This window comes from Bidens hawaiensis, unplaced genomic scaffold, assembly GCF_021521415.1.
Source record: "Bidens hawaiensis isolate Kalapana, Puna unplaced genomic scaffold, B.hawaiensis_p1.1 tig00046799_1, whole genome shotgun sequence".
Taxonomy (NCBI): Eukaryota; Viridiplantae; Streptophyta; class Magnoliopsida; order Asterales; family Asteraceae; genus Bidens; species Bidens hawaiensis.
Window position 1 is genome coordinate 104,392 of NW_027498356.1, and position 24,799 is coordinate 129,190.

General features: G+C 35.8%; 1 pseudogene; it reads left to right on the plus strand.

Annotated features, from left to right (window-relative positions):
* Positions 1–16,399: 16,399 nt before the first annotated feature.
* On the plus strand, positions 16,400–17,032 carry LOC143596630 (secreted RxLR effector protein 161 pseudogene; annotated as a pseudogene).
* The last annotated feature ends 7,767 nt before the right edge of the window (positions 17,033–24,799 follow it).

Sequence of the window (24,799 nt, forward strand, 5' to 3'; positions counted from 1 at the left end):
AATATGTTCACTTCCTTTATTTTTGTTAAAAAAAGTTCGGTTCATTTTTTGGTTGATTATGGTTTGGTTTTTTGATTATGGCTTGATTGATTAAAGTTTTGTGGTTGATTATTTAATTTTAAGGTAATTTTTAAATAGAGACTAAAACTGAGCAATCAGTTAACCATAAGGACTCATACGAATCATAAAAAGGGTAAACTAGTAATTCCACATTTTTAGTTAACGGCTGGGATTCAAATGGTTCATTTTTGAAACCGCATGGACTCAATCAGTTCAAATTTTCTTTTAGGGACTCATTGTGCCTCCGCACTGAAACCACGGGGACGCAACAATAATTTTCCCTATAGTATATATATTTTTTGAAATACTTAATTATAGACAATTTAGTTTTTGTTTTGTATATCTTTAATTATATATAATTTATATTAAAATTAAATAATTAAAATTAGAAAATAGAAGCATAAATTGTATAAGTTTTAAATTCACACGTTTTTTTTTCAATTTATAAATAGTATTATTTTTAATTTTTTTTATACAAATTATAAATATAAGTTGTATTAAACAAAAAAGAAAAATAGAAAATGAAAATTGATGGAGAATGAGGAGAATTGTCTATACCCTTGGTTGAAGGGTGATGCTGAATAATAGAGGAATAGCTGACATGACGAATGAGAAGAATGGTGTTGAAGGATGTATACCCCTTAACCTTATTACAAGGTGTTTTTCATATTTCGCTTTTCCTAAACGTACACATTTCTTTTCTTTATTTTTATGTATAAGTAATATAACAACATAGTTTTATTAAAGTTTTAGTTTTATAGTATTATAACTTTGTGTAATATTTGAACTTTTTTAGAATAAATTATGAGTCATCTGGTTCTATTATCCAGTCCGACCTATGACTCGGTAAGACGGCTGATTCGATGTTTGTTCCAGTTCTGAAAACATTGCTTTTATGTGATGTGTCACACCCCAACCAAAGGCGGCAGAACATGATGTGGCGTAACGTATTGGTGTGATAGTAGCTCAAAAGACACTAATTAAAGTGACAATAAATATTTAATTTCATTAACATTAAACAAGTACACAAATTTAATAATCATAACAAATGCATCATAATTTTGTGTTTTGAATCAATATCCCAATGTAAAACTAATATTTTCGATTTAGAACAATATCATTACTTGTGCCAGTATCATGTATACAAATAAAGTTTGTCAACACAAATGTTGGTGATAATACATAAGTTTTAGTTATGTGTGTGTGTGTGTGTATATATGTGTGTGTGTGTGTGTATATATATATGTGTGTGTGTGTGAAAAGGATCAAGAGAAAACTCATCCTTAGAAAGAAAACTTAAAAACTCTTAAAAATTATTTTTAATTAAAAATAAAAAAATATTTTCAAATTTACGGTTTTACCATTATTCCTAGATTTTGTTACTCTTCACTTGATAAAATATACGTTGTAATGCACTTACATATTACTGTGCGATATCGCTGTATTACACATGTGTGTTACTATGTATATTTATGTTTAATAGTGTTTAATTGCATATATTCAATATTTGTGTATTGTATATATGTAGTAGTGTTGATGAACTTGGGCTTGCGGGTCTTGGGATTGATAAGTTTGAATTTGATAAGTTTGACTTGAGTTAACTTGATTTGGGTATACTTGAGCTTAATTCACATATACAACTCTAGGGCATGCTAATACAAAGTTGACTCTGATCACCACAATTGTAGCAAGCTCGATATGTCTGGAATGGTCGGGTAAAGGGTTGAGTATATGGCATGGCATGAGATTGAGCAAAAGGAGCAGCAATGGTTTGAGCCATAGGTGGGTTGGGTTGGGTTTGCGATAAATCACGACATGTGTAGGTGACATGGCCATACCGACCACAATTGGAATATTGACGACATGGAGAAGAAGTTGGATGATGATACTTGCACGTGCTACATAAAGGATGCGGTCCGGTGTAAGGCTTCTTGTTGGTTTGGGCTTGAGGATCATGGTCTTGTGTAGGAGTTAAGTTGGTTAGGGCATAGTTCCTACGTTTGGAGGTTTGATAGTTTTTGGTATGGGTAGGTGTAACAAATAGGGTTTTTCATTTATTATATTATTAACCATTACCCGACCCGTTTACATTTTCGGTAATTTAATCAATCTGAATTATTTATATTATATTTTCTTGTTTATTTATTTAATCTAACTATGTACTTTATGCAAGATCAACCCCTTAATTAACTTTAACCCAAGTATGTATCGAACATCAAAGACCAAGGACTAAATAGCAAATCAACAAAACATTATCATCATCTTCACCATCCCGTCGCTACATGACACCCCCCCCTTGTTTCTTGAGCCTCAATATTCGGGCTATAATAAAAATTGATCTTGCAAAATCTTTTAGCTACCAAATTCGCGTCATACCGACACCACAATTAAGGAAAAAGATCACGAATTGATTCAGTTCCTAAAGTTTAACAAAACCGACTTTTTGAACTCGTATTTCGCTATATAGACTATATAATAATTAAATTAAACGGGTACACACCTTCTCGGCTACCCATCGACCCTAAACCCTAAATCAATTGCACCATACTTGACTGTCCAGAACCTGTTTAGATTCCGCGTTGGCCGCAAGCTCTAGTTCGTCATTCTCCCTTAATCCATTAATGTTTCAGGTAATTAATATATGCAAACTGGTCGTTATTAAACAATCAACCATAACCCTAAATCATTTGTAACCTGCAGTAACCAATTCAACGGATTTAACTTTCTAGGGTTTTGTTTGGATTTGGGGATGAACTATAAGTGTAGTTATAAATTAATGGTTTCATAGTCTAAGCAGGTTAGACATATGCCCAGTGGCAGGTGTATATGGATTTGGTCACCTGAACCGGCATGGGGCGCGGGTTCGAGTCCTTAGGCTCGGTTTTTGATATTTTATTTTTTTATTTGTAATATTTGTTTAAACGATTTATAAATTAATTATAATTAATATTAAATATAAAATAAATATTATTTTATTAAACCGACATCAATAAGTTAACGTTTCTTGTCAATTAATCTCGTTACAAGTATTCGTATATATTATTAAACAAAAATATAACAAACGTATTAAACGTGTCAACTATATTTTTACCATTAGATTTTCGTTAAAGATTCCAAAATGCATATTTATTTAAATATTAATATGATAATTATTAGAAAAAAGGTCTTCAATGACACGCATTGCGTGTCATTAAAGGCCCTTATGACACGCAAATGTGTGTCATTGAAGCCCCTGTCATAAATTGAATATGACACGCTTCTCGCGTGTCATATTTCATGACACACTTTAATGACACTCATTTGTGACACGTTTTTGACATTCATTTATGACGCGCTTTCAATACTAGTGTTTACGACACCAATTAACTACATGCATTTATGCATGTCATCGTATAACATTTAAATTTTTTATTTTGCATATTAATAATATTTAAATTAATGACTAAAAATATAACAGCAAAACTATACATTCAATTTCTAAATTAAACATCATGAGTCAAAATATTACATATAATTCCGAAGTTAACAAAAGTATCGTTTAATATTCAATATAATACATATCACTAACGAATTATAAATTGTGTCGTATACGCTGACCAATCTTCTCGAACCGCATCGAAATCCGCCTCCGTGTATTTGTTTTTGCCTCCTCCAACCTATGTTGAAAATTAAACAGAAAATGTTACAAAAAGTAGTACCAACGATTGAAAATATTAACCCAGATAAACTCAACAGGGTTAAGAAGTAAACTCTGACAAACCAATATAAAAATAATATAACAAATAAGTTGCACTTACATTGTTATCAACGAGGCTTTGAAGTCCTTCATTAACAATCTTCTTCATGAAATTATACTTACATTATTATTGACGAGTATTTGAAGTCCTTCACCAACGATCTCCTTCATGAAGTTTAAGACATAATAACCACACTCTGTACCTCATGGATGAGTCGGACACTACAAAATTACAAACAGTAAAATAATAAGACACATAATTAAGCTTTCTAGTGATTTATAAACAAGAACTAGTGTGCCCACACTTCACAACGGGTATGTAATTATAAAAATAAATTACTAGGTTGATATAGGTTTAGTTCATTATGACTATTTCATAAAATTTTAAACTTTTAAGCGTAGATAAGGATAGTTAAAGTTAAGTTTGCGTCCAAGTCGTGTCGAGACCTTTTTTAGGCTTTTGAGTTCTCAAGTTGGACCCGCATGCGTGACCCATTTTACACTCCAGCTATATATCACATTGAAGAAAAGTCCATCTAATCTCCTGTACTCCAAAACCATTTGAAGTATGGTTAAAACTTACATATTAGAAAATTTTAACACATAGCATATGTTGGAGAGATTAAATTATGTTTGTTTTGTAAACGTTCTTTTAGTTCAGTACATACTATCAAATATTAGTTAAAAAATCTTAAAACCATACACTTTTATAACTAAATAATGTTTTTTAGTATTTCTTAATAAAAAGAACTGTTTTGATTACATATATCGAAAATTTGAAGGAAAATTATTATGAAAAAAATCAAGAAGCATCACCATTTTAGTTTGTTCCTTCTTTACTTGGTAGCAGGTTAAAAGTTTAAAACATAGGTATCAATCTCATTTTACATATAGTGGTTATAAATGGACTATAACTACACATAACAATAACCTCAATTGGCTATACCAAAACACTGTCACGATGGACATACCACAAGCTGCACTCCCAATTCACCCCGCAAACCCCGCTCCAAAATGTGAAGGAAAAAGGCCCTCTACTGAACAAAGGTCAGCAAGGAGGAGCCTTTTAGGCTAACCATGGATAAATGTGTATGCAAAGACTACTACTTATTTTGGACATACCGACTTTTAATTTACCAGATGTGGCTGCTCTATAAAACAAATGACAATCTGAAACATGTGTTAACACAAACTAAACACGCCACTTACTCGGCCCGCAGCAGCGCGCGGGTAGGATTACTAGTTTTAATTATGACAGGTCATTCTACATGCCTTAATAGATACACTGTTGGGTTTTAACAAGATTATCAAAGTGATAAAATCCTTATTTTACCAAAAACGCAGCGGATATAAGTTTTAAATCTTGTTAGTTTTAGTGTATAGAACCAATTCAATACATGCAAAACCCAAACCCGGATCCAAATACGAATTACACACTATCAAACACATGCATGTCACTATAAGTTCATGCATGTTAAACTACCTTTCAAGTAACCAAAGAAGTGTGAAAAGGATGATGATTGAAAGGCAAGAACTTAAATATGGAAGCTCCTCAAGCTAGTATACCCCAAGCTTCAACAACACACCTTCTTAGCTAGGATTTAAACACTTGATTAACACCTTCTTCCTTGCCTTAGTTTGGCCGAAATCAAGAGAAAGAAAGGAAGAGAGAATTGATGTTTACTTGCATGTATGTTGTGTGTGTTATATGAAAAATGAAAGAGAAAAGTTTGGTTTTATTCAAAGCCATCTTTCTCTCCACCAATCAAACCCTTTGCATGTCTCCACTCAATAATAAAAAAATAATATATTTGAAAGAGTTATTATCTTTTTCTTTTATAAAACTTTAAACATATATATATATATATATCCATACATATATACTTTTATAAGTTTATAACTTATAACTTATAAAACCTATTATATGTTAAGAGACATGCTTGGTTATTATTATTCACATATTGTTATTTAACCAACTTAAATAACACTATGTAATGTTCTTTCATAAAACATAAATCATCCATATGATTTGTTTATTACACAAGTACATTTTATTTAGAAACCCCTTTCCAAATAACTCAAGTGTTAATATTCATTTGTTATGATCACATCATATATGAACGAATATTATCGGTGTTTGTCTAGCTTGTTATTGGGTATGACCCGACTTGGATCTTAACGTACTAGCCACATCAATTTAATATCTCTCTTGGGCAAACCGAGTCCAACAATCTCCCACTTGCACAAGATACATAGAAGATTGATGCAAGTAGCAAATACCGCCTAACTACGGTTTACTACCCCTAATACGTATGACGAAGTGCCATTCAATAACATCATCCCTTTCAAGTCCCATACTTGAAAATGATTTAGGTGAAACTATCATTTATCCTTTTGCCACAAATGTCATGTTAAATCCAGAGACACAGAGTGATCATTCTCTGTTGATTTAACTTTTCAGGCCTTAGACATTTAACTCTCTACGAATAAGAGAGACAAATCCCTTATTGACTACATACGTTTCTCACTATCACCTTGTACTATACTTGAGCTTAGCTTTATGTACTGACATATTTCAGAGCAGCGAAGAACTAAGTCAAAGCAAAATGGTCGATAAATATCAAGACCCAATATGTATCTCAGGTCGGAGGATCCTATGAAGTTCGCCTTTACTCAAATTTACTTATGATCACAAATCCTAAGGATTCCATGCAGTAAAATTGAGAGCGGGTCAGTCCAATATTTATCCCTTAAATATCTATGAACCTTGGCAGCAACCTTTTGCTATATTCATACCTCATAATATCTACCAATCCAGGTTCATAATAGTCTTACTTTCACATTTGTTCCCACAAATATGAACGACTACGGGCGTTTAGAATAATTCAAATTATTCACGGATTTAAACATACTAAAATGGAACATAACTCAAGAACATGACCATAACCAAAACCATATGATTGAGTTAAAATAAAATTGTTCCAATATCCAAATACAAATTTTGATCAAATCCAATCACTAGAATATCGAAGTCCTAAGGCGCAAGTATGACCCTCATGCTTCAGCCTTTCAAGGAGTTTCGTGAGTGGGTCCGCAATGTTTTGATCAGTGTGAACTTTGCGAATACATATCTTTCCCTTTTCAACTTCATCCCTTATGTAGTTGAATCTCCGCTCAATGTGCCTAGTCTTTTGATATGCGCGGGGTTCCTTGATTTGAGCAATCGCACCCTCGTTGTCACAAAAGATTTCTAGAGGGTCCTGAATGGTACGGACTACCCCTAGATCGGTAATGAACTTTCTAATCCATGCAGCTTCTTGAGCTGCCAATGAGGCGGCGATGTATTCTGATTCAGTGGTGGATAAGGCTACCACATCTTGTTTTGCACTCTTCCATGAGACAGCACCACCATTGAGAACGAAAACATATCCCGATTGTGATCGAGAATCATCTCGATCAGTTTGGAAACTCGCATCAGTGTAACCCTTTACAACGAGTTCCTACTCACCAGAGCCATATATTAGAAACATATCCTTAGTCCTTCTAAGGTATTTCAATATGCTCTTAACAGCCATCCAATGGCTAGTTCCCGGATTTTGTTGGTATCGACTTGTCATGCTCAAGGCGCATGACACATCCGGTCTAGTGCAAATCATGGCATATATGATGGATCCTATAGCAGATGCATATGGGATACCACTCATTTTGTCTTGCTCATCCTTTGAGCTTGGACATTGAGAAGCACTCAACATCGTTCCTCTTTGAATAGGTACCAAACCTTTCTTAGAGTTTTCCATCTTGAACATTTTCAAGATCTTGTCAATGTATGCACTTTGATTCAAACCTATCAATCGCCTTGATCTATCCCTATAGATCCTTATTCCCAGAATATAGGCGGCTTCACCAAGATCCTTTATGGAAAAACAGCTTCCAAGCCAGGCTTTCACACCTTCCGAGGTTGGAATGTCATTTCCAAACAGTAATATGTCATCGACATATAATACCAGAAAGGTAATGATGCTCCCACTAGCTTTCTTATACACACAAGCTTCATCAGCGTTTTTGATGAATCCAAATTTCTTAACTTCATCATCAAAACGGTGATTCCAACTCCTAGATGCTTGTTTCAATCCATAGATTGATTTCTTCAACTTGCATACTTTGTTAGGATGTTGTGGATCGACAAAACCTTCAGGCTGAACCATATAGACACCTTCATTAAGATGCCCATTTAGAAAAGCAGTTTTGACATCCATTTGCCATATCTCATAGTCATAATATGCGGCTATGGCAAACAATATCCTTATAGACTTTAGCATCGTCACGGGCGAGAAAGTTTCATCATAATCAACCCCTTGAGTTTAAGTGAAACCCTTTGCTACAAGTCTAGCTTTATAAGTATCCAAGTTTCCATGCATATCAGTTTTCTTCTTGAAAACCCACTTACTTCTAACCAGCTTGGAATTTAGAGGTGGAGCAACCAAGTCCCATACTTGATTGTCATGCATGGATTGCATCTCAACATTCATGGCTTCTAGCCATTTGTCACAATCAGATTGCGACATTGCATCTCGGTATGTGGTGGGTTCATCCGAATCTACCACGTAGCATCCATCCATGAAAAATCCATATCTCTCAGGTGGAATGCTAATTCTACCAGATTTGCAAATGTTTTGTGTGTTTTGATCAACCATTTGATCATCCTCAACAACCTCTTGTTGATTGCTAGTGTCAACCAAACGTGTATCGGCTTGTAGTTCTCGATCCTCTTCGAGTTCTACAGTTCTATCAGTTCCTTCCATAAGGAACCTTCTTTCCAAGAACTTAGCCTTTCGAGCTATAAACACTTTATGCTCGCTTGGATTGTAGAAATAATATCCCATCGAATCCGTGGGATATCCTACAAATATACACTTAGTGGATCGACATTCAAGTTTGTCAGTGGTGTAGATCTTAACATAAGCCTCACAACCCCATACCTTTAAATATGAAAATTTTGGAGCCTTTCCATGCCATATTTCAAAAGGTGTCCTATCCACTTTCTTGGTTGGTGCCATATTTAAAATACGGGCAGCGGAGATCACAGCGAAACCCCAAAATGATAGAGGTAATGAGCTTCTAGCCATCATGGATCGAACCATGTCCAATAAAGTTCGATTCCTCCTCTCGGACACACCATTATGTTTTGGTGTTCCAGGTGGAGTAAGTTGTGAGACAATCCCACAACTCCTAAGATGTTCTAGAAACGCATCATTGAGATATTCACCTTCTCTATCAGAACGTAGTACTTTGATTGTTTTGTTGAGTTGATTTTGTACTTCATTTTGGAAGACTTTGAACATTTCAAAGGCCTCATTTTTGTGTCTTAACAATAACACATACCCATAGCGACTATAATCATCGGTAAAGGTAATGAAGTATCTTTCACCATTTCTTGTCATTGTCCTAAAAGGTATACATCCGAATGTATGATACCTAATAAGTTTTTCGCCCTCTCATTTGTTCCATTAAAGGGCTCTTTGGTCATCTTTCCCAATAAACAAGATTCACATTCATCAAATGAATCAACATTTGATTTCAAAAGACCATTCTTTCGAAGTGTATGAATACGATTCTTGTTTATGTGACAAAGACGACAATGCCAAAGAAAAGTATTACTCAAATCCATTTTGAGTCTTTTGGTGTTAGCTTGGTACAACGAGTTATCAATGTATGAGTCATCATGAATTAATTCATAAATGCCATTAAACGGCATTGCTTTAAAATAAAAAACATTATCCATGAAAACATAAATACCATTATCAACAAACTTAAAGTCATAACCAGATTGTCTTAATACAGAAACAGAGATAATATTCCTAGTCAAACTAGGGGAATATAAAATGTTTTTCAAAATAATTTCCAAACCATTTGGAAGTTTTAAAACATAATCTCCTCGGGCTTGGACGTCAACCTTTGCTCCATTGCCCATGAAAAGACTTATATCTCCTTTCTTCACTTCATTTCTTCTTTTGAACCCCTGCAATGAATTGCATATATGAGTTCCACATCCGGTATCCAATACCCATGTATTAGAAGAAATAATATTAAGATCAATGTGAATCATGAAAGTTGTACCTGAGGTTTGCCCCGCATCCCTCTTAGCTTTCAACTCCTTGAGATAGGTCGGACAGTTTCTCATCCAATGATCTATCTCACCACAACCAAAGCACGGATCCTGAGCGCTAACCTTTAGCTTCTTTGGTTTTGGTTCCGCCTTTGCCTTTCCCTTGAACCCCTTCTTGACTTGCCCCTTGCCAACGGCAACCCTTGCCTTTGGTTCCGGGTGATGCCTTTTCTTTGAGCCACCCTCATTGATCGCAAGAACGGGTAAAACCTTTTTACCCATGCCGGCTTCGGCTGTCTTAAGCATTGCGTGAAGCTCACCAATGCTTTTGTCCCATCCGTTCATGTTGTAGTTCATGACGAATGTCTCAAACCTTTTAGTTAAGCCATTTAGGATCAAATCCGTGGCTAACTCTTTTGAGACGGGACAGTTAAGCCGTTCAAGCCGATCAATGTGGCTCTTCATCTTAAGTACATAAGATGAAACAGATTGGGTTTCTTCCATATGACATGCATGAAGCGCTCGAACCGTTTCGAATCGCTCAACCCGAGCTTGAGTAAGGAACATTTCCTTAAGCTGGGTAATCATGTCATACGCCCCATGATTCTCGAAATCCTTTTGGATCTCGGGAATCATTGTTCCCAACATGAGGCAAGAAACTTGCACCGAATCCTCGTTGTGTTTCAGCCAATCCGCATAGGCATCCAAGTTGTTGACATCGGGTTCATCGGGAATAGGATCGTCTAATATATAGGACTTCTTTTCTTGCTTGAGAACAATTCTCAAGTTTCGATACCAGTCCATAAAGTTGTTAAAGTTTAGACGATCCTTATCCAGAATGGATCTTAGTGATAGATTATGCACGTGTGGGATAATTGCGTTTGGTGCGTTGTTTGCGTCCATCTAAAAGAATTTAACAAAGTTCAAATTAGTATTTTCGATATTAATAAAATTTTAATCTTTAATACCCTTTAAATGTCTCCAAGACAATTATTGATTAAAATCTAGAACCAACGTTTCATTCAAATAGTAGTTAGGTGACCTTTATCCTACTATCCGAATTAACAAGGTAGTCAACGTTCGACGATTGCAACCCTTTGCAACTTCTAGTTTTATGGGATCGGTTAAACATCATATGTTTAGTTGGTATGTTTAATCCCATCAACACCTTTGGATGCCATGTTAAGGTGACCCTATAGTCATGGTTTCCAAATCAAGTTGTCCTACTTACACACACGTGTGAGTTTACTCATACAAGTGGTCAGGTGATCCTAATGCCAAAAGTATTTGTAAAATCACCTTAAGATCACAAGTTTTCTTAAAAGTGCTTAGGTGATCCTAACCCACTATCAAGTCTACAAGTGACTAAGTTTCGTATAAAATGATGGTGTTTAACTTGTTTTTAAAAGGGATTTTAGTTTTCTAAATTCTAGATCGGAAAACTATTTATTGTACCTTTCATTTGCATGCATTCAAATGTATGGTACTTAGTTGAAAAACCCATTTTCAAAATTCCTTTTAATAAAACCCATTTTATTATGAAATCATTAGCTCTTAATAAAACCAATTTTATTACCTAACAATTTCTAAGGAACCAATTTTATGCTAGTTGATTTTAAGTTGTTAAGCAAACCATATTGCAAATAATAAGTAAATCAATCATGCAAGCATAAAATATACACAACCACAAGTTCATAACCATAGCCTCCTAATGTTGACCACACTTGTTGACCGAAGACAAGTGTGTCAAAAAGTCTCTCCTAAGGGACCCAAAAGAACATGCACTTGTGTCGGTGAACTCCCACTTGATTCCGCATCCATATGCTCCAAGTGTTTACTCCCGGTGTTGTGGTCTTCATCATTTTATTTAGGCTTCCATCCATGCATCTTCTTTTACAAAATATATCCTAATACATTTTTCTAGTAAAAGAAATATATCTAATCTACTTATTATTACAAGCCATATGAATGAATAAATAGATTACAAACCCAAATAAATATTACAACCAAATCGAATGAACAAACAACCAACACAATCATTCAACCAAACACAAGGCCATGGCTAGGTTATGAACATCTATTACACATCCAAATATGCAATAATACAAGACCAAAATGGTTCCCCTTTTTGCCTCAAAACTTTCGGCCAAGCTTAAGCAAACCGAAAGTTTCGGGTTTTGTCCAAACAAACTAAACAATCATCCAAATGACTTGGTTTTTCAAGATTACCACATGCATGTAAAGTATAACCTTGAAAAACCATGGGGTAACCAAAACCCCTAAAATTTTCGGCCAAATGGTGAAACCCACCATAAAACCGAAAAATTTTGGGTCTAATGAAGCATGCATTCGTATAAGCGGCTCTTGATGCCATTGTTGGGTTTTAACAAGATTATCAAAGTGATAAAATCCTTATTTTACCAAAAACGCAGCGGATATAAGTTTTAAATCTTGTTAGTTTTAGTGTATAGAACCAATTCAATACATGCAAAACCCAAACCCAGATCCAAATACAAATTACACACTATCAAACACATGCATGTCACTATAAGTTCATGCATGTTAAACTACCTTTCAAGTAACCAAAGAAGTGTGAAAAGGACGATGATTGAAAGGCAAGAACTTGAATATGGAAGCTCCTCAAGCTAGTATACCCCAAGCTTCAACAACACACCTTCTTAGCTAGGATTTAAACACTTGATTAACACCTTCTTCCTTGCCTTAGTTTGGCCGAAATCAAGAGAAAGAAAGGAAGAGAGAATTGATGTTTACTTGCATGTATGTTGTGTGTGTTATATGAAAAATGAAAGAGAAAAGTTTGGTTTTATTCAAAGCCATCTTTCTCTCCACCAATCAAACCCTTTGCATGTCTCCACTCAATAATAAAAAAATAATATATTTGAAAGAGTTATTATCTTTTTCTTTTATAAAACTTTAAACATATATATATATATATATATATATATATATACATATATACTTTTATAAGTTTATAACTTATAACTTATAAAACCTATTATATGTTAAGAGACATGCTTGGTTATTATTATTCACATATTGTTATTTAACCAACTTAAATAACACTATGTAATGTTCTTTCATAAAACATAAATCATCCATATGATTTGTTTATTACACAAGTAAATTTTATTTAGAAACCCCTTTCCAAATAACTCAAGTGTTAATATTCATTTGTTATGATCACATCATATATGAACGAATATTATCGGTGTTTGTCTAGCTTGTTATTGGGTATGACCCGACTTGGATCATAACGTACTAGCCACATCAATTTAATATGTCTCTTGGGCAGACCGAGTCCAACATACACAACTTAATGATGTTAACAATTAATTCACAGAAGCCACCTAAGAAAATAATTCATTCATCATCAATGAAAACCATATTGATTGGACCTAAGAAAGTTCATTATGATCCAAGTATTACTCATCAAACATGACCAATAATTTAATAAAAATCAAGGTAAATATGCTTCTAAAAATGACAAATATATTACTTACTTTCTAAGAATCCTTGCAAATAGTGTGCAACCAATGAGCATAGCTGCTAACATGGATTTAGTGTTGGGAATTTCGGTATAAGGCATTACTTGGTGTGCAAGGTTAAGTAACAAGATTTAAGGAGTGGATAATTATAGATAATTAAATGTGCTTAAATTTAATTATTAGTATAATTATTATGTCCTATTATTTAGCAATCCTAGTTGTAGTCTAATTGTGATAGGTTAGATTATAAATACCCGTGCTTTGGGGTTAGAGATTGTAACAGTGTAATTGGGTAATTGAGTTTTGTGAAGTTTCTCAATAATAATATTCGTGTTTGGGTGTTAGCCAAATAAACGAGTCTGAGTTCGTGTTCGATACCTGGTACCAATTCCATTAATTGGTACCATAGCGTTCGAAAGGGACCTGTGTTAAAAGACTTGCAATCGGAATCGTACCTGCGGTGCGAGGATGTTCCGATCAGTGAACAGCGGTGATTTCGGGTCGACGGTGTCTTCGGCATCTGCAGTCATTAGCCGGAGTAACCCGTGACGTGAGGGAATTCCGACTAGTGAGCAGCGGCAATTGACAACCGACGTGAAGGTCGGACCTGTGCAATTGAAGGTTGGAGTAGCCTGTGACGTGAAGGAACTCCCACCGTCGTTCAAGATATCATCTGCGTTCAATCATCAACCATCGATTGAACTGACGAGAAGAATAAGAAACTTACGCAGACTTCATTCACCGGTAGCGTCCAAACAGTAGCGTGAAGGGTTATTGTTTTCTTGAATTGATTTATTGAATTAATTAACAATTTGAAACATTGGCGTCCAAACCGAGGAGGAATTTCAAGCCAACATCTTGAATTGATATTATAATATTGAATTGAATTCACCATTTTTTTAGTCTGTGAACGTGAAGGCTCAACAATAAAAGTGTGATTTCAATTGCAATTATAATTGAATAAGAAGTTGTGTTTGTTTCTGAAACCGAATGGTGTGTTCGGATCAAATTTGGAACCGGGTTTAATCGTGTAGGCTGGAAAAATTGAACCAGTTACATCAAAGGATTTTTCAAACTCTTATAGTCGTAGAACCAAGATGGGTGACGCGAACCAAGCGAAAAAGGAGACGATCTCCGGGTCGTTTCAGTGTCCGCGTTTGACGAAAACAAACTATACGATTTGGAATATGCATATGGAGGTTATTTTTGGGATTCATGGAGTTTGGGATGTGATTGACCCGGGCTCTAATGACGCGAAGCAAAATTACATCGCGAAGGCACTTCTGTTCCAGTCGATTCCCGAGGAACAAATACTTCAAATCGGTAATTTTAAATTGGCAAAAGAGATGTGGGATGCCATAAAGTCAAGAAATATGGGCGCGGAACGTGTGAAGGATGCTAGACTTCATACGTTAATACGTGAATTTGACGGTTTGATGATGAAAGAAACCGAAACCATTGACAAGTATGCCTCGAGAATAACCGCGATCTCTTCTAAAGCAGCCACACTTGGGCAACCGTATGAAGAAAGAAAGTTAGTTCAGAAATTCTTCACAAGCCTGCCGAGCTGGTTTATCCAAGTTGTAGCATCCCTCGAGCAAGTGTTAGACCTTAAAACAGTCGGTTTTGAGGATGTTGTCGGGAGGTTAAAAACTTATGAGGAGCGTATCAAATGACACGTGTTGCGTTCTGAAGAAGGTAAACTTTTGTTTAATAATTCTGAATCCTCTTCGAGTTCGAATCAGTTTTCACGCAAATCGATTAGGGGCGCGGGAAAGGTTCGAATCGAGGACGTGGTAGTGGACGTGGTGGTGGACGTGGGAGTCATAACCGTGGTTCACAAGGTGGGTCTAACGAAGGGGATAAACGAAAGGGTAAAAAGGATTATTCGGAAGTTCAATGCTTTCGTTGTGATGAATTTGGTCACTTCATTTCGAGGTGTCCGGTACGAAGGAAAGAGAGGCAAGCACATTTGGCCGAAGCAAAAGAAAAAGACCCGTCCCTATATATGGTGCAATGTGTTCAAGAAAAAGTGTACTTGAATGAACAGAAGGTTATACCAAAATATTACGAGAGTGGTTCGAACGAACAAGACTTGTGGTATTTGGATAACGGTGCGAGCAACCATATGACGGGTAATTTATCTTTTTTCTCTGAATTAAATAAGCGTGTTGGTGGCAAAGTTAAATTTGGAGATGGGTCTTATGTGGATATTTGCGGGAAAGGGTCGATATAGCTAGTCGGTAAAACGGGGGAGCAACAATTATTGACCGACATTTATTATATTCCTAGTTTACAAAGTAATATTATTAGTCTTGGGCAAGCAACGGAAAGTGGTTGTGATATTCGTATGAAAAATGATTACTTGTTGATGTATGATGATCAAGGAAAATTGTTGATGCGGGTTACTCGATCCAAGAATCGTCTTTATACGATAAAATTAAAGACGGGGAAACCCGTGTGTTTACAAGCCCGGATTGATAACAAGAATTGGCTTTGGCACGCGAGACTAGGACACCTAAATTTCGAGTCTATGAAACAAATGGTGAAAAATAATATGGTCATTGGAATGCCAAAAGTTGATCAGGAAAATCAAATTTGTGACTCGTTCTTAGTCGGGAAGCAAACGAGGAAACCGTTTCCGAAGTCAGCGACTTTTAGATCAACCCGAGCGTTGGAACTAATCCATGGAGATTTATGCAGGCCCATTACTCCTAGTACCATAGTCGGAAATAGGTACGTGTTCGTCTTGATAGATGATTTTTCTCGTTTCATGTGGACTTTTCTTTTGAATGAAAAAAGTAAAGCTTTCGACACCTTCAAGCGATTTAAAGTCATGGTGGAAGCAGAAAATAGTGAGAAAATTAAGACGTTTCGAACCATCGAGGGGGAGAATTTACTTCTCGTGAATTCAATCGGTTCTATAAAAACGAGGGGTTTATTCGGCATTTAACCGCTCCATATACATCACAACAAAACGGTGTTGTGGAGATGCGGAACCGCACAATATTGGATACAACTCGGAGCATATTAAATGCGAGATTGGATCCGAGTATAAAAGTTTCTAGATTTGAAGACGAAGAAGATTTTGATGCTACGAGATATCGAAAGATTGTCGGGTGTCTCCGGTACCTTTTACAAACTCGTCCCGACTTGGCGTATTCGATCGGAGTCGTAAGCCAGTACATGCAAAGGCCGAAGCAATCTCATGCAACTCTTATAAAGCAAATTCTTCGTTATATTCAAGGTACTCTCGGTTTTGGTATTTCTTACACTCGTGGGAAAAACGTGTTAGTTGGTTTTAGTGATAGTAGCCATAACATTGACCAAGACGATGGCAGAAGCACTACGGGGCACGTATTTTATCTTGGGTCTTCACCAATTACTTGGTGTTCTCAGAAGCAAAGTACGGTTGCACTCTCATCATGTGAAGCAGAGTACATGGCGGCAAGCGCAGCCGCGTGTCAGGCGGTTTGGCTAAGGGACTTGATAAGTGAGTTATTCGACAAGGAAATTCAAGCAGTGGTGTTACGTATCGATAATACATCAGCAATAGCAATCCGGTTTTCCATGGAAGGATCAAACACATTAAATCTCGGTTTCACTACATTCGAGAATGTGTAGATCGTGAAGAAGTTAGCGTCGAGCATGTTAGCGGTGTTAAGCAATGTGCCGATATCTTGACGAAGGCTCTTGGGAGAATCAAATTCAAGGAGATGCGGGAATTACTTGGAGTTGAAGACTTGTCGGTTTCGAGTTCGAAATTCCGGGGGTGATTGTTGGGAATTTCGGTATAAGACGTTACTTGGCGTGCAAGGTTAAGTAACAAGATTTAAGGAGTGGATAATTATAGATAATTAAATGTGCTTAGATTTAATTATTAGTATAACTATTATGTCCTATTATTTAGCAATTCTAGTTGTAATCTAATTGTGATAGGTTAGATTATAAATACCCGTGCTTTGGGGTTAGAGATTGTAACAGTGTAATTGGGTAATTGAGTTTTGTGAAGTTTCTCAATAATAATATTCGTGTTTGGGTGTTAGCCAAATAAACGAGTCTGAATTCGTGTTCGATACCTGATATCAATTCCATTATTTAGGCTCCTTGTGAGTTAGCATATCCACTGTTGTGATAAGTTTCTTTCCATCTGTCTCGTTAAGAATATTAAAAGTGAAATTACATCTCCATCAATTAATATCATTTCTTTAAAACGATTACAATAACAGCTGAAATCTATAGCATCATCAATAATACAAACAAGATTAGTGTTCATAGCCTTACAAAATTACTAACCAAACGCCATCCATTTATGAAATTATAATCAAGTCAAAGCAGTCCTCATTATTAAGTATATTATTGACCAATAACCATATCCATGTGCAAAAGCAACCCTAAATGATCTCGAATGCAATCATAATAGCACTTTAAGGCTGTAAGATGTGGAGCACGATTTGCCGACGGAGGAGCTGATGTGGCTCGCGGTGCCGGCGGTGAACACCGCCCCAGCCACATCGGTGCCGCCGGCGGTGATATTTTGGAAGGGAAATTGCCGCTGAAGATGCCGCTGAAGTTTCCAAGATTCTTAACAATCAGGTACTAATTTCTTATCTTTGTTATCATTAAGCTTTAGTTTCTGGTTGCCTACTAAGTGTTCGATGAAATGCCTATGTAAAGTTTTATATCAAGATCTGCTGCAGCTGTTATGTTTCTTACTGGTTTATGAGTTTATTGTGGTCTGTGTTTCGGTACATGGGTTTGAAAGTTCGATCGCTTTCGCTCTTGTTGTGACGGAATCGGTACACGGGTTTGAGAGTTCGATCGGTTTCGCTCTTGTTGTGACGGACTCGGTACACGGGTTTGAAAGTTCGATCGGTTTCGCTCTTGTTGTGAAGGAATCGGTACACGGGTTTGGGGATATTTTGCAACTTGGATCATGTATACAATTTATGCAATTTATGCAGCTTTGATTGGAAATGAGTAATTTGATCAACTTATGTTTTAATTGGATTATAATTATTGATATAATTTTATTATAGTTATTATTTTAATTGAAAAAAAGGAAAGCAAATTGGTAACCATTTCCTTGATATTATGGAAAAAATTGAGGTTGAGAGAAGTATGATGTGGCGTGACGTGACAGTTTAAAATAAGAAGCAAAAAGGAATCCATACCTGATAGTCTAACAGTCATACCTACACCATAATCTAGTCAAAGCAGTCCTTTAATAATCATCATAAAATTAAAAGAAAAATCTATAAAATTGAGATTAGCATTCAGATTTCAGCATTTAGAATACTAAAAATTTTGTTTTTGCAAGCAATCTATAAACTGAACTGAAAGCAAACATTAAACTAATTGACCATTAAACCCTAGCCAATTAATATAGAAAAATTAATATAGAAAAAGGAATAATTGAAGGCATATACCTCACATTGGATGAAATCTTACCAAAAAATCCTTCAATAGATTGAAAATTTTTACTTCAATAAATTCCAAATTAGTAAAACCTGGCCGATTGAACCCTAGCCGACTGATAATTGCACGGGTCGTGGTGGTATAGAATCATGGTGGACTGAACCCTAGATGGCATCGTGGTGTAGAGTGGAACTGACGGAGAAAATCAATGGTGTGGAAGGAGATGAACCCTAGATAGTGTTTGATTGTGATGGAATTGGGAGAAAATAATGGCTTTGTGGTGACTGATGTACCAGAGCTTAATTAGTCGTCATATTGAAATAAATATTGGGCTAGGTTTAACTTTTTAATTGGAACAAAGGATGACATGCATATATGACATGCACATCAATTTATTAATTTATGACATCGGTTTAGTGACACGCAATAATAAGTGTCATAAATCTTCTGATTTTCAAAAATTATGACATTTTTTTATTGACACATATATTTGCACGTCATAAATCGCCGCGTGTCATTGTGCGCATGTCTTTAAAGCCCTTTTTTCTAGTATTAGATTATTTAATATATCTCAAGTTATATTTAGTTATGTACACATTTATATAGTTGCATTATATTTATTTAAACATTTATTTATTTAAATATTTATATAATTGTATTATCTATATATCTCATATGTTATTTATAAATTGTATATTATATCAAGTATAACTAATGGTTTTTTATAAATAATAAAGCTAATAATTTTATAAATAAATGGTGAATAATAATGTTGTTTTTACAATAACAATAACAATAACAGTAGAGATAAATCATTCATTCAATAACATGCTAATCACAAACATAACACAAATCACATCGAAATTTTAAATTCATTATATGTGTTATATAATTTATAATAAACTCATAATATAATATTATTTAACTAGGAATCTTTGACGGTAAATCCCGAAGGATTTAAGATCCTCACATTCTCACTTGTATTTTTTACATCTTATCAGGTGAGTAATCACTCCCCTATTTTATTGGTTTTCAAACGTTTTGGGGACTTATGCGTACCTGTTATCAAGTTACATTTATATTGTATTCTCAATAGCAAACTGTGATCTTTGTGTGTGTATCAATCAAATGCTTAAATGATACATGTTTATTTTGTTTGTTTTATCGCATTTAGAGAGGTCCATCATAATCACATTATATTATGATCATACGACCGTCGAAGTAGCCAACGTTCGATTCGCATGACAATGGTTTTACCGACACGCATTATTTGCTCAATGGTTTGATTGTTTATACTCACATATAACAATTTTTCTCCTTTATATATATATATATATATATATATATATATCAAACTGATAATTTTCTCACTCAACATTTGTTGTTGACAAAATTATATTATTTTGTACGCATTTGCATGTTATCATCGGCTTGTTTATCAAGGTGAAGGACACACAGAGATGACCTTTAAGATTACAATCTATACAAGATTATTTGATTTTTTTGTAATTTCTTTGACTTGATGTACTTGAATTTTAAATTAATTAATTAGATATTGTCATATTCCAGTTGTATGATAGTACCTTGTGAGTTGTGAACAATTAGTTTGTGCCCCGACATTTTCTTCTTAGGTTGGGGTGTGACAGTAGGGTTTGATGATGATTCAGCCTTGACCTCATTTGGAGTTATGGCCTTAGCCGTCTCAATGGTTTTCTCGGTTGGTTTCTTTTAGTTTTTCCTCGTTAAGGTCCCGGTCTTAACGTGGTTTTCGGTCAAAGTAGCAGCAAGAGAGATGGCATCATGAAGGCTTTGCGGGTTCCTACTCAAGACGGAGTCTTGGATTTGTAGAGGTAACTCGAGTATATACTTATCAATGGCTCGAGAAATAGGAGTAACCAAATGGGGAACCAATAAACTAAGTTCATGGAAACGGTTACTATAAGTATCACTATATCCACTATCTTGCTTGAGTACCCAAAATTCCGCGTCCAACCTTGTATCTCTTATTTCGGGCAGAATTCTGTTTAGATGATTTCCTTGAGATCGCCCCACGACATAGCCATCGCGACTTCGGCTCAACGAGAGTATTTTTCATTGTTCCACCAAGTAAGGGCTCTCGTCTCGAAGACACTTGAAGCATAGGTGGTTTTCTTGTCCACGGGACATTAGCAATGGAGAAAAACTCTCTCCATGCACTCAAACCATTGGAGGGGATAACAACATCCTTATCTCCAACAAACTTGGGAGGATTAGTAGAGGTGAATTGCTTATAGGAGCAACTGAACAAGCAACGATATAAAAGCATATGACTATTACCGTTATGGATAACGAATTGAGGGAGGACGCTGAACTAGGGCTCACGGCTTAACTCATAAATCAAAACGGGTCTTAACAACAAGATATGATGCAATCAGGTTAGGATTTAGTGTCGTGATGTTATGAGGATGGTGTGGTAGGATTTAATTGTATTAAGGACGTGTTTAAATAGCGTAACAAGGTCCGATTAGGCCGGCTTGTGAAGCTTGTTAAAACGAATTCATAGCTGTCAATTAGTCATTGTTTTCCAAGATTAAGGTGTCAGAGTGACTCGTTTATAATCAAGGAATGACTTGTTAATATCAGTTATGTTGATTATGCCACGAATTAAGGAAAAAAAAGAGGGAGGGGGGATTGTATGACGTCGGTGGTGACAAGGAAAGGAGAAGGATGGAAAAAAATGCTTGGATAATTTTTGCAACTTGGTCCTTAGATTTTGGGGTTGGGTGCACAAGTGGTTAAAATGTTAGTTAGGGGCATGGTATGCATATTTCTCATAGTATTATCAATAAACAAATCTATAAATAGAAAGAATAGATATACTTAACGGAAGCAAGATTTTATTTGATAATGAACGTTCGAAATAATAAATGACACAGAAGAAAAATAAACGGGCTGGGTCTCAGGTTTGAAAAATAATGAATGTTACATGATGAATATAGATAATTACGTGAATATAGACATGAGACATCCACTAGCTATGTTTTAAGACGTGTGATTAGTATAATTTGCATCTTCGACAGATGCTTCATCATTTTCAACTTGATTTCGTATTATGAACGACTTAAAATTCACAATCTCCGAAGGTTTTACGAGTAGAGCTAACCCACATATTCAAAACCGGTATCACGTGATATTGATATATTTTTATGTGTTATATAGTATTGGATTCGCGTTTTTGTATTTTATTTGTGTATCCGATAGTCGAATGACATAACATTTTGACACCAGGTAGTAATTAACAACTCTAGACACCATTATTTACGAGTACATGGTGTTTTGGAAACGTTAGTAGGAAAATCAAGATTGTAAAATAATGAAGAAAAGGAATCAATCATTAATTCGACCCAAACGAACCCAAAACTAGCCTTGGAATCTGTAGCAATATTAATTGTCTTGAGCATGTTGTTGAAGGCTCTAACATATGGTTAACAAAAGTAGTTAAAAATCAGAAAGAGTGAACTGTGGTTTTCGTCAATGTGGTTTGTCCAATCTGCGGTTTAGTCCAATAGTTTCAAATTTGCGATTTTGGTCCTTGTGGTTTCATTTCACTTGCAATTAAACCTGACCCCACTAACCCCATTAAGTCTGGACCTTAAACCCATCAGTGTGCCCTTCACATGAGGGGTAGTTTTGTCCATTTCTCCCCAAATACACCCAACCCTCACGTGAGGGTGCTTGCGAATTAGGACATGGTTTTTATTTGGGGAGAAAAGGGACAAAACCGTGAGGGACACGTTGACGGGTTTAACGACTAGACTTAATGAGGTTAGTGAGATCGGGTTTAATTGCAAGTGAAATGAAACCACAGTGACGACAATCGCAGATTTGGACAAACCACAAGAATGAAAACCGCAGTTTACTCAATCAGAAATGATATGTAATTTATTCCTAACTTATAGAATGTAACTTCTTATAACTCACAATAGTTTACAGCACTAGGCAGCAGCAGACCTAACGAATTTTCTCCCAGGGATCAAAATTTTTTTAGTTGACTATTGTTCTATACTCATGTATCAATAGGAATTTTTACTCTATAATATATAATAGTACTAAATACAATTTCAAAGCTGGCAGCCGACCTCGTTCCACAAGGATACCCCCCCCCCCCCCCCCCCAGACACTAGGTTTACAATAATGCATGTTATTTTTCCCGTTTTACCCTTTATTTCTTGCATTCCTTTAGAATTGTTCTTGAAGTTCAGACTAGATGTTCAAGGGTTCGAGTTGGTCTTAATTTGGAGATAAGCTATTATTGTAGCCTTCATTATGCACAAAGTTTCAAATCAACAAGAAAATGATGATGATGCATTTGCTTAGGGGGGTGGTGGTCCGTGATGGGGGTCCCACCATGCGTTATATAGCGTGGAACACCGCCGTCGGTACCCCCCATCACGCGTGATTGGGGAAAAACCGTGGTGGGGATCACGTGTGATGGATTTGTAATATATTAAACACAAGTACACACACGCACACACATTACAAGCTTAACCATCACACCACCACCCCCACTAAATTTCATCACTAGTGATGGATTTGGGTGAGGTGATGTGGCACATCATCATTGGGTGGTCAAAATGATGGAAAAATCATCACAATGAACCACCCCCTCCCCCGTAAAGCGTTGATGTACCTGGTTTATATTCTTAAGCTTGATATGCATATTGTTCGGTTTCATTCTCAAAAGGACAAAAACTAGTCTAGACAAGCCAACCTGTTTAACTTCAAGCTCAAGCAGAAGCAGACTCAACTCGTTTACACTCTTATTATTATGCAGTTGAAAAGAAGAAATGTAGGCCAAACATGTTCACGTATCAAATGAAGTAAATGGCTAAAAGGAAACCAAAGGATCCAACTGGACCCGTTCTAGTCACCACCTATGAAACATTGAACAAGAACAAAACATAAAAAGAACTAATGTCAATATATTAATTAATCATCATGATTTGGACCATGTGTTCCAAGCTCGCTGGTCACTCCGACAAAGAAGAAGTAACACGTGAGGAAATAGAAGAAGCCGAAAACTTTAACCCTGCTATCGAATCTACACTCCATGACCGCCTAATTGGGTAAGACACGTTAGTGGCATGGGAGCAGTGACCGCCACTAGAATCATGAAGAGCGCAACTGCAGTTGCGGTGGTAGGGCCTGTGTTGAATACCCAAGTCGTCACTCGATATACAAACCACCATAAACTCCATGAAACATACCACCTCCGGTGGCCATGATAATGTGTTCCGGTTATCACTATGTGCCAACTATCTAAACAGAAAGTTTGAGTGATGTGTGGAAACTACAATAGCATACCGTGCATATATTTATAATATAGAGACAAAGTGTTGACATAGGGGACTTTGTAGAGAACTAGAATTTTGTCATGTTTTATATGGTTTCATTGTAGACAACTACTAACAAAAGAAACAAAGCACATCTACGAGGTTACTACTACGTGGATTTTACATTTTTACTGATGCAAGTTTGATAAATTTGTACAACAAAGGTTCAAAACTCATTCATTAAGTGTGATGTTTTGAAAACCTAAACAATTATTGAACCGGTTAGGCGGTTATAGTACTGGCTTACTGGTCGGGTCAGTTGACCTGAATTTAAAAACCGGATGATGGCATGGCTTATATAATAAAAGTTCAACTCGGGAGTTTACATTGTATTTTCCTAGAATTTTTGATATCTTTGTTAGCTATTTTAGATTCCTTAGGATACACGTCTAGAAGTAAGTATCCTAATAACAAGGTCGCCTAATTCGGGTTTAACGAAATTTTTATCCAGTTTAGGTAATGCTTAGTTAAACATTCGGGTAGTAGTACCTGATTTTCCTAACCAAATAGGTTTTGAAGATTGATTGGGGCGCTTGTGGAGAAGTACTTGATGAAACCATGAAATTACCCGAGTGGTGCCCCAAGTACCCACTACTAGAAA